The following is a 10,941-nucleotide window of genomic DNA, read 5'->3' on the forward strand; positions in this document are numbered from 1 at the left end:
TTATGATATTTAAAAATTCATAGTGACTCAAACCTTTATTCAGTGCAATTCTCCCAAATGATCAATAAAATATTCAGATTACATTGAGGATAGCCTGGGAATATTACTATACAAAATACTGTATCTTGTTTCCAAATGTACAGACAAATAAAGCCTTATACTAGGAATAATTTAAAAAATAGGTATGATAACAGAGCTGAGCCTCAGACCTATATGCGCAGCTTCAAATAGAAAGGGAAATATTATTATTTTACATCTAAATAAATATTCTTTGTGGATGCTTTTCAAGTGTATTCCTTCTAGATAAATTAGAGTTGTTCAGGAAAATAAGGGGTAAAAACTCACCTGGCTTTCTCACAGCTCCTAAATCTTTTGCTAAAAATTAATGCACCATAATTTTTTGCTGCAAAACACTAATTAACTGCTCTGCATGTTGCTACAAGTAAGTGTGTCATGAATCATACAACACACCCAAATATAGGTCCATATGAATTATATGTATGCTATGACACTAATGGGTTTTAATCCAAGGTACGTTCAGAAAACTGTGCTGCTACCTTCTCTGCCTTTCAAGTACAAATGTCATGAAATTTTCAACAGCTCCTGCATAACAATTTCTGAGGCAGAAACGGCAGAGCCTAAATCAAGGAAGGAAAGTTTTTTTAAAAAATGAACAGGATTGGCCTTGAGCACACCTGATATAATAGCTTGCATTTGCTATCAACCCTGTTCTTACTGGTTTGAATGTGAAATGTTTACGGTGCCTTGCATAAAATGATGAGGAATTACGCAAATTAGAATATTGTTCTTATGTATTTGTTATATCTTTGCATCTTGGGCTGCGAAGATATACTATCATGCAATTTTCCATTAGATTTTTAGATAACTGTTGGTAGGCCTGATCCTCTTTTCAAGTTACCAGGGGTAAATCAGCAGAAAATTTATTATAGCCAGAGGCTTCCTAATTTTGGCAGGATGTTTAAAGGAACCAGATCTATATTTCAGCTGATTCATGCAGAACTAAATCTGGGGGATGTGTTTCAACCTTTCCTCTTACAGCAATATGTATCTGAGTAGCTCACTGCTGCAACAAAACTCTGAGTTTCTGTCTTGCAGGCAGATACAGTTGATAGAAAAACACAGTTTCTCATACCAGTGCCACACAATGTGAATTATGTGTTTTGTTCCCAACCACTAATTATGGTAAACACCACTAAAATAATAATCCTTTAAATGTTTCCATTTTATACTTTTTGTTTTGAAACTGTGGTTTGTAAATGGCCTTAGAAGAGGGGGAAAGATCAGTATTTTTAATTTGGAGGAAAAATAAAAGCCAATGAATGAGATTCAAAAGAAGACTTGCACTGTAAAACGCAGACTATGGTTATGTGCTGAGCACCCTGTTGAAATACCAATGGATAGGGCATTGCATGTTGGGTAAATCCTGATGCCAGGTGGTCATTGTAGATGGGAGTCGAGCGTCCTTAAAAGGTGACACGGCTGCCTGACCACCACTAAAATGACACCTGGGACTTGACGCGGACGGTGGTGATAGAGTTGTATTACTTGCACTGCCATGGCGACAAAAGAAGAAAATAATACTGCATGGCTGCAATGGTGGTGGTTTGTGAATGTGTGGGGGACAAATTGGCAAAGGCCCCCTGACACTTTATGCTTCATGTCTTGCTACTGCAGAATATATATGTATATGCTGGTATACAGTGCATAATACAATCTGGGCTGAAAAAAATAACTAACCCCATGCACAGTAGTTATAACTGTAAGTCCTAACTTATATCAGTTCATAGTTAGATCATATATTTAACTATTTACAAGACCAGGATCTACTATAAGTTCCAAAATGTGACTCCAAAAATGTACCTTGTGGTGGGGAACATGTGGTGTGTATGAAACTCTTTCCTATGAGCTCCTTCTGGGAGGAAGGGCAGGATATAAATTTAATAAATGAATATAATATGGATCTTTGCTATATAAGCAGGAGGAATCCTGGCTGTATGTTATGGTGATCTAATCTTAGTGGCCTGGTTCTGATGTTATGCTAAGTAGGCTGGTAAGACAGCTGAGGCCGTTTCGGGACTGGGATAGCCTGACCACTGTTGTCCACACACTGGTAACCTCCAAGATGGATTACTGTAATGTGCTCTATGTGGGGCTGCCCTTGAGGTTGGTGCAGAAGCTGCAGCTGGTTCAAAATGCGGTGGTGAGACTGATCACTGGGGCAGGGGATCGCCAACATGTCACCCTGCTGCTGAAAGAATTGCACTGGCTGTCCATTTGCTACAGGGTTAAGTTCAAGGTTCTAGTTTTGGTGTACAAAGCCCTATACAGCTGGGGACCAGGATACCTGAAAGATCATCTTACCCCTTACATACCCAGTCGATCACTGCACTCTGCAGGTGAGGGCCTCCTGCAGATACCATCTTATGAGGGGGTTCGTTCTGCACAATATAGGAAATGACCTTTAGTGTGGTGGCACCTACCCTGTGGAATTCCCTCCCCTTGAATATTAGGCAGGTGCCATCTCTGCTGTCTTTTGAAGACTTTCCTCTTTCAACAAGCCTTTTAAGTGGAGACCTATCACAGTCTGCGTCTGTGCTGGAATTGCTTGTTAATATGCTTTTTTAAATAATATGTTTTTAACCCTTTTTTAAAAGATGTTTTTAAAGCTTTTAAAACGTTTTTAACGTTGTTTTGTTTTAATGTATTTTAAGGTCTGTTTTTATGATGTCTTAACGTGTTTTTAGCTCTTCTGTTTGCCACCCTGGGCTCCTGCTGGGAGGAAGTGCGGGATATAAATCAAATAAATAAACAAACAAATAAATAAATGCATGCTAAACCATACTTTATCAGGAAAACAAGTTGCAGCAAGCCTCAGCCTTGCACATCTTCCCCTCCTCTGACAATGGCCCAGCTGAATAGGAAGCAATTAGGTTTAGAAACAGCAAGGAGGTAGCTTATAATTAAACTTGAAGAGAATATAAGAAAAGTCCTGCTGGATCAGGCCAAAGGTCTATCTAGTCTAGCATCCTGTTCTCATAGTGGCCAGCCTAAGGGAACAGGATCTGAGCACAACAGCTTTGTATCCAGTTTTGATTCTCAGCAACTGGTATTCAGGGTCATACTGCCTCTGACAGTGGAGGTAGAACATAGTCATCATGGCTTTGCTCACCTTTGCTGAATAGGACTTATTTCTGAAAAAACATTATAGAAAGATCTTGCCATAGGAACTAACATTACTGGATATACTAAGTGCTGGAACTTTTCCATTCTCTTTCCAGCTGATTACGGGAAGCAATGGTTCATCAGTGCTTAAGGACCTTAGTGTGAAACAGTAGTGGCTGGTGGCTCCATGTCAATGGGGCAGACCTATTTCCATGTCAGTGGGGCAGATCTATCTATCTATTCAGAGCTTGGAAAAGTTACTTTTTAAAACTACAACTCCCATCAGCCCCAGCCAGCATGGCCACTGGACTGGGCTGATCTCTCTCTCTCTCTCTCTCTCTCTCTCTCTCTCTCTCTCTCTCTCTCTCTCTGTCTGTCTGTCTATCTATCTATCTATCTGTCTATCTATCTATCTGTCTGTCTGTCTGTCTGTCTGTCTATCTGTCTGTCTATCTGTCTGTCTGTCTTGGCATTTATATACCACCCAATTAAACTTGTCCTCTGAACAATTCAGAAATTAAGTTAAATAAAATATCTCTCAACCCCCCTCCAACAATCAGCTAAGACAATCAATATAGAAGTGTTGGTAGCACACAGTTAGTATATGAAGCAGCATAAGTTCAGTAAAACTGTACTGAAACCCAGCAAGGGGAAACAGAACAGTTCAAAAACACTAAGATGTGTTAAATCTTAATTATTAAAAGAATAGACAGACATTCTAATGCAGTGGTGGACGGCATGGTGGGGCTACTCTGCTCACCTGCCCCCAGTCACTGTTGCATACTGGGATGGAGAAGGGGAGGGATGAAACAGCAGCAAGGTTGGTGTGGTGCAAACATGCTGGCAGAGTCATTCCAGTGCTCCTGCCAGCACATTTGCACCATGCTCACCTCGCCACTCTCCGTCTCTGTTGTAGTATGCAGAAGTGACTCAGCCGTAGGGAGTGGTTCAGTCCCACCATGCCATCTGCTGCTATTGCAATGTAGGTGCCAGGTGGGCCTTTATAGGGAGAGCATTCAATAACCAGGTTGCCACCACTAAAAAGGCTTTTTCCCTAGTAACCACCCCTCCTGTTTCATCAGGTGGGGGAATCTGGAGAACAGCCTCCAAGGAAGATCTTAAGATGAAGGCAGATATATGGGAGGGCACAGTCCTTCAGGCATTCTGGCCCCAAGCTGCTTAGGGCTTTAAAGGTTAAATCAAGCACTTTGAATTGGACCCAGGACAAACTGTATGTTTCATGTCTTGCTAGTGCAGAATATATATGTATATGCTGGTTGGAGATGCTATATTTTGTATTCTTTTGCTGTAAACTGGGATAAGACTGGGGTTTTAAAATAATTTTTCTATGAATTAATTAGTATTTGTACATTACAGCATTTGATCCATGGCTAATCTTTTAAATATACGTATTCAGTGCTATATACATTCAGTTTGGTACATTTTGTTCTGATTACGTTTTTGGTTTTGTTGTTTAAATTGTTTCCTTGACTTTGTTTGCAACATTAAGTTTCCTTAGCTTTCAGCCAGGATCTTCTCCTTTTATATTCAACTTAAAATATATATTCATCCCAAATCAAACACCACCCTAAGGAACAGGGCTTGTGAGAGGAGTGAAGATGTTTTGATGGTTCTTAATAGACATGTCAGAGAATTCCAACAAAAATGGAAACAGGAACAGAAATTGCTGTTTGTCCCATGCCTGGAATAGAAATCCATCTAGCAAATATGATTGACATTCACTGTTGTTGTTGCTTTCACTCTGCAAATAATATGTAACTGATTACATTTTTTCTCATTTGCATTGTGTTTCCTTTACGTTGAAATGAATGGGGTGAAATAATGTAAATGACCATGTAATTAGATGCTTACATAATTATTTATATAAATTACATAATTAATTACACAAGTTACATAAATTCACCACAGTGGACAGTGAAACAAATAATGTAATTTTGTGCAGAAGATGAACTGCAGTGGAACAGAAACAAGTGCCGCATGTGGCAAATACATGGTGGAATAGAATATGATGCCTTCTTACATCCTTAGTTCTTAGGGACCAGTCATATGTTCAAAGTGGAACAATTTTTAAGTGGTCCACAGGGAAACAAGTTTGGAAGGCATTGGTCTACACTGACTGGCAGTGGCTCTCCAGGATTTCCATCTGGAGATCCTGGGATTGAACCTGGGACTTTTACATGCAAAGCAGATGCTCCACCATTGCGCTATGGCCCTTCCCATTATAATACATTAGGACTGCATGAGTCACTGCCATAGAATAGGAACAAAAAGCTCACTTCAAATTTTAAGATCATATGTACTTTTGCTAAGACAACATTTACATTTTGTTTTTTAAAAATACATTTTGTCATAAGCTCTAGTCCTGAACAATTGTGCATGTCAAAAAGTCTTGCTTGTACTCATTCTGAAGTACATGGCAAATGCTTACACCTCAGGGGAATAGGGTTAGGATGCAAAAATCTGTCTGAATATTTAAAGAATGAAACCTTGCTTAGGGAGACAGTTGTGAAAACCCCCCACTGTATTTTTTAATGGAAAAAGCAAGGACTATTTCATAGTAACTGTTCTGACAAAAGACACAGGCTTGAAGGATTCTCAGCAGGTTTATATCAAAGCTGTACAAAATCTACATCTGGGAAGATGTATTGGCATTGTCAAGAGTATTCCTGGAGTGAACATTTATAAACTCATCGTAACAGTCAGAGAAACCACCGAACAAAGATGCTGTGCCTGAAACTAGCCTGAACTGATACATCTAAATTTATGCAGTAATAAGCACAGTATTTCTAGGAGCTAGTTGAACAAACCAAGCCGGGGGGGGGGAGGATGCAGAAAAGTAAAGCAAGTGTCAAGGGTACTTAGCTGAGGACAATTACCATTTTAGATTATACCTGTCATATGCATCTTTTAAACAACTAATATTTTATGAATATATATGGTACTAATCTGGCAGATACTTATGACTAATATAGTACATGTTTTCTAGGAGACTATGATTATGTTGTTGAAGCCTTCAGCAAAAGTACAGAAACCTACAATTCTTTCAATGAATCACTCTAGCACTAGCTTCCATTTAACTCTGAAAAGGATTGGAAGCTGGACTGTAGTCAAGTCAGAGCTTGGAAAATTTACTTTTTTGAACTACAACTCCCATCAGCCCAATCCAGTGGCCATGAGTTGTAGTTTTAAAAAGTAACTTTTCCTGGCTCTGATGTCAAGTAAGATAGCTTTCTCCCAACTGCAGCATGTTGTCTCCCCAGCATTTTAAATAAAAGATTGGCAAAGGGTTTGCCTTGGGTAGCAGGGAATTGATCTAGAGATGCCTGTTGGTCACACTGGAAACATCCTTCAAAATGGAAGCCACAAGATGGCTCAAATCACCAGATGGACTTTCTTCTGTCTGTTGCTTCTCTTTCCCTAACACATCCCCCTGTCATATTTTCCAGTGTCAGCACATTATCTTTCTGGACCTATGTGATCAGGGTTGCCAGGCTCAGGGCCTGAGAATGATTCTGTATCTTTAAGAGAAGAGAAAGTCAGCCAACTGCAGGTGTTCTTGCAACATTGTAAAGGAAAAAACCACAAGGTGGAATTCTCCCTTCCCCCTGCACAACTTTTAAAGATACATAAAGAGGTCTTCTGTATCTTTAAAAGTTGTGCAGGAGGGAGGGAGAATTCCACCTTGTGGTTTTTCCCATTTCAGTGTTGCAAGAACACCTGCACTTGGCTAAATTTTCTCTTCTCTTAAAGATACGGAATCATTCTCAGGCCCTGAGCCTGGCAACCCTATATGTGATGGTTTCCCAAGTGCATTTGTAGGGTGCCAAGCACTGGTGTAGTGGAGGGACAATAATGAAGGGAGGGAAGTGCAGCCTTTTTTAGACCAGGAATGATGATGTCATCTGCAGAACTGCCCAGGTAATTGAGGAGCCCTTCTTGCTCTGGAAAGCAAATGAGGTGATGATAGGTTTGCCAGGTCAGAAGCATCCCAAAACCTGAGATTTGAGGGGCGGGCCCAAGTGATGACCACTGTACGAAGAAAGGAGCCTAGTGTTGTGGAGATGTTAGATGGGAGCATTCGGGAGTAAAGATGGATGCCTCTGAAGGCTGCAATTCTAAACGCACTTACTAAGTGACTAAGTCCCATAGAACTCAGCAGGACTTACTTCTGAGTAGATATGGTTAGGATTGTGCTGTTGGTAAAACTTTACTAGGGATCCTCTGCAAATACATCCATATCCAAGCAGGGTTGGCAACCCCCTGCCTGCAATGCCCTCCCCTTATCTTTTAATGTGGCAGCTCCAAACTTCTTTACAGATTTGACCCTTCACTTCAGAAAGAGGTCTGAGATATGAGTAAGAAGATTCTCTACCCTTTCTGTCTGCATAGATGCCCTCATCCTTCCCCTGTGCCCAGCAGAAGCTCTGTGCCAGGCAGGATGCAGTGGCATCTCATAGAGGACACCCTCCCCTTTCATGGGCTGTATGGTTTGTCCTGGCCCAGAGCAGAGTTTGGGGTGGGCACCCCCAGTTACTTCTTTTCCCTGTATGTCTTTTTCTGCTTTGATATTGTATAGATGCCCTCCTCTGTGCCCTGCGCCCAACAGAAGCTCTGGGCCAGGTGGGACGCAGTGGCATCTTGTAGAGGACACCCTCTCCTTTCATGGGGTGTATGATTTGCCCTGGCCCAGAGCAGATTTTGGGGTGGGTACCCCCAGTTACTTATTTTTTCCTGTATGTTTTGGTCTGCTTTGATTTTCCATAGATGCCCTTCTCCGTGCCCTGCACCCAGCAGAAGCTCTGGGCCAGGAGGGACGCAGTGGCATCTCATAGAGGACACCCTCCCCTTTCCTGGGGTATATGATTTGTCCTGTCCCAGAGCAGAGTTTGGGGTGGGCACGCCCAGTTACTTATTTTTTATGATTTTATGACATCATTATGTATTTATGATAATATCAGAAGCCTGATGATTTTGATTGCATAAATGTATTGTTATTCTTGACAGGGAGAGTCCCTCGATCACAGTGATATATCATACAGGGTACCCCAACATATATTTTGGGGTTTAGAGACATGTTAAGTTTGGTTTGAAGTTGCTGTAGTTGTCAACTCTTCTTCTTTTTTAGTGTTTTGAACTTTCAAGCAAATAAGGAACTGGGAACTAGGAACCAACTTCAGCGTTGTATCAGTTAAATAGATTAAACAGTCGCGGGGGGCGGCTGACATTTTGGTGTGTATCTCAGGAACCAGACCACCTAGAAACTTAATTTTTAAAAAAATTGAAGCTGAGAGTCCGGAGATTAAGGGGTGCTAGCTGGAGAGCCGGAGGGCCCCCCAAAAAACCAGAGACTCCACCCAAAAAACGGAGACCTGGTAACCCTAGGTAATGATGAGGCTTGTGACAGATTAGCACAGAGGATGTTGGGCAGTGAGAAAAATAATCAAGCAGAGGCTGTATACCTCTTTCCTTTTCTTTGATGGGGTTCCTATATCTTGCTAGCTAAATGGTAACACTTCTGTGTACAACTGATTGTATTTATAATTAAAAGCAAATAGTTCCACTTCAGCTGGCTGAAGATCTTTTATTAAAGTTATTGTATTTAACAAGTTGAACCTATGCAGTTACAAGTAAGCACCACTGCGTTCAGTGGAGCTTTTGCCCAGAAAGTTATGCATAGGATTGTAGTCATGCTGATCCTAATAAATTGAGTATTAAGTTGTGTGCTGCTTCTTGTGTGTGTGTATTTATATAATTTTTATGTATACCATGTAGAGATTTTTTATTATATCAAGCAACATATTTAATAAACAAACAAACAAAATGGATTGACACGCCTGCTGGAGTTTTTGAACCCTCCTTGAGTCTGTCATGCAATTCAAAATTTATGATTACACCATTGGTACCAAGCATTTCTGAGCTAGACCCAAGAATCTGCAGGTGTACTATCGTTCCCTTTATGGTAAGATAGCAAGGCTGCAAGCTAGAATGATTGTTGGGTGTGTAGTGTTCCAAAGCTCTGGGGTAACATTTTGTCACCTGGACTTGCTGTTGAGTCTTCCTGACTTGGAGGTGCAATAAAAGCTTCCATGTTAGACTGGGATGTTGCCTGGACAACAGCAGTATTTCCTGGCTTCTGACTCCAGGCTGTTACCCAGTTGCACCTAAGGCCTAGTACTGACAGAGATATTTTGAGTCCCTGAAGAATGTTCTTCTACCATTACCACCTTCTCTGTGTTCCAGAAGGTAGCTGGGAGAAAGAGCAGTAAAGGGGAAAGGCCAGTTGCCATGGCAGTATTGATGCATATGAACAACAGAGATTTGTTTTCATTTCCTCTTCCTTGATCTGGATATGAGCTACACAAACTGCATTTAAATGAGTGAAAATCAAAACTCTCAAAAATTTATCACTTTTAGGGATGGGGGAGAAATTTGATTCAGTTCACATGTAAAGCCAAATTTATCAAATTCACACTTTCCAAAACAATATGAGAACTGTAACACAGCTAGCCTTCAAAATTTGTCTTTATAAGAAAGTTGTGATGCAGTTCTCCAACCAAGTAATGTTTACAAAAATGCATATGTTAAGGGAAAGTGTGCACAAAATGAATATATTGGTGAAAATAACATACACAAATGCATTATATTATGATACATTGCTTGAAAAAATGTTCACATTAGTCAAAACTGCATACAAAAGTGTATGTATTAAAAGAAATTCTCATTAAAATGCTGAAGAATTTTCATAAGGATTTTTCTGTATATATAAAAATGTAAGCACTCATGTTGTCATGGTGTCATGACATCACATGGCATGATGGGGCTGGGTGAATGGGTGGGTTATTGGATGGCGGGGACAGAGGCTCATGGTGGCCATAGAGGCTGTGCAAGCCATACAGGTGGAGGCCAAGTTGGCAGTGGAGGCCTGCTGCACCTGTGCAGGCCATGCAGGCAGAGGCCATGGTGGCTGTGCAGGTAATACAGTCAGAGGCTGTTGTAATGTTCCTCCCCCTGGCACCACCAGTCAGGCTCCCACCCGTGGCTACCACAAGGGAGAAACATAGTTTTTATTTTTCTTTCACTCACCCTAGCACAGATATCACAAGATCCCACTGCTAGGCAGCACCACCAGTCACTCCCTGTAAACAATACTGCTAGAGACTTCGCCTTAGTCTCCCTTCTGGCTTATTGAACTTTGTGTCTGGGTGCACTTGCAGGCCACAACCCCCCTGTATCTTTGTGCCAATAAAGCATACAGCCCTGGGTTGCCCTGGATACTTGATGATACACTATCTCTTCACCGCTGCCACCATTTGATACTGTTTCTCCGCCTTGGTAAATACCCTGCCCACACTTCTGGTCTGTGAAAGCCCCAGCCAAGGATCAGGCTTTTGGTAAACCAATAAAATATTTATTTATAAACACCAGGAATTAACAAGATTATGTAAGGTATGTTTAACAAGCGTATGGTTTCATATAGTGTCACTCTTTATGTTTCTGGTCATATATATATTGCCCAAATATCAGCCAAATACAATCCAAGCCTCCCTCAGAACTCTGCCAACCAACTCCTCCAAAATCCCTCTCATCAACCAACCCACCTCCTCAACCACTCTTCCCCCAACTCACCTATCATCCTCTCATTTATACCTTCAGCCATTCAAACACTCAACCAATCATCATACAGCATTCTCCAGCATTCTAGCCCATGTACTCCCCCCTCTCACTCAGTCACTTACC

Source organism: Rhineura floridana, chromosome 10 (assembly GCF_030035675.1).
Source record: "Rhineura floridana isolate rRhiFlo1 chromosome 10, rRhiFlo1.hap2, whole genome shotgun sequence".
NCBI classification, from domain to species: Eukaryota; Metazoa; Chordata; class Lepidosauria; order Squamata; family Rhineuridae; genus Rhineura; species Rhineura floridana.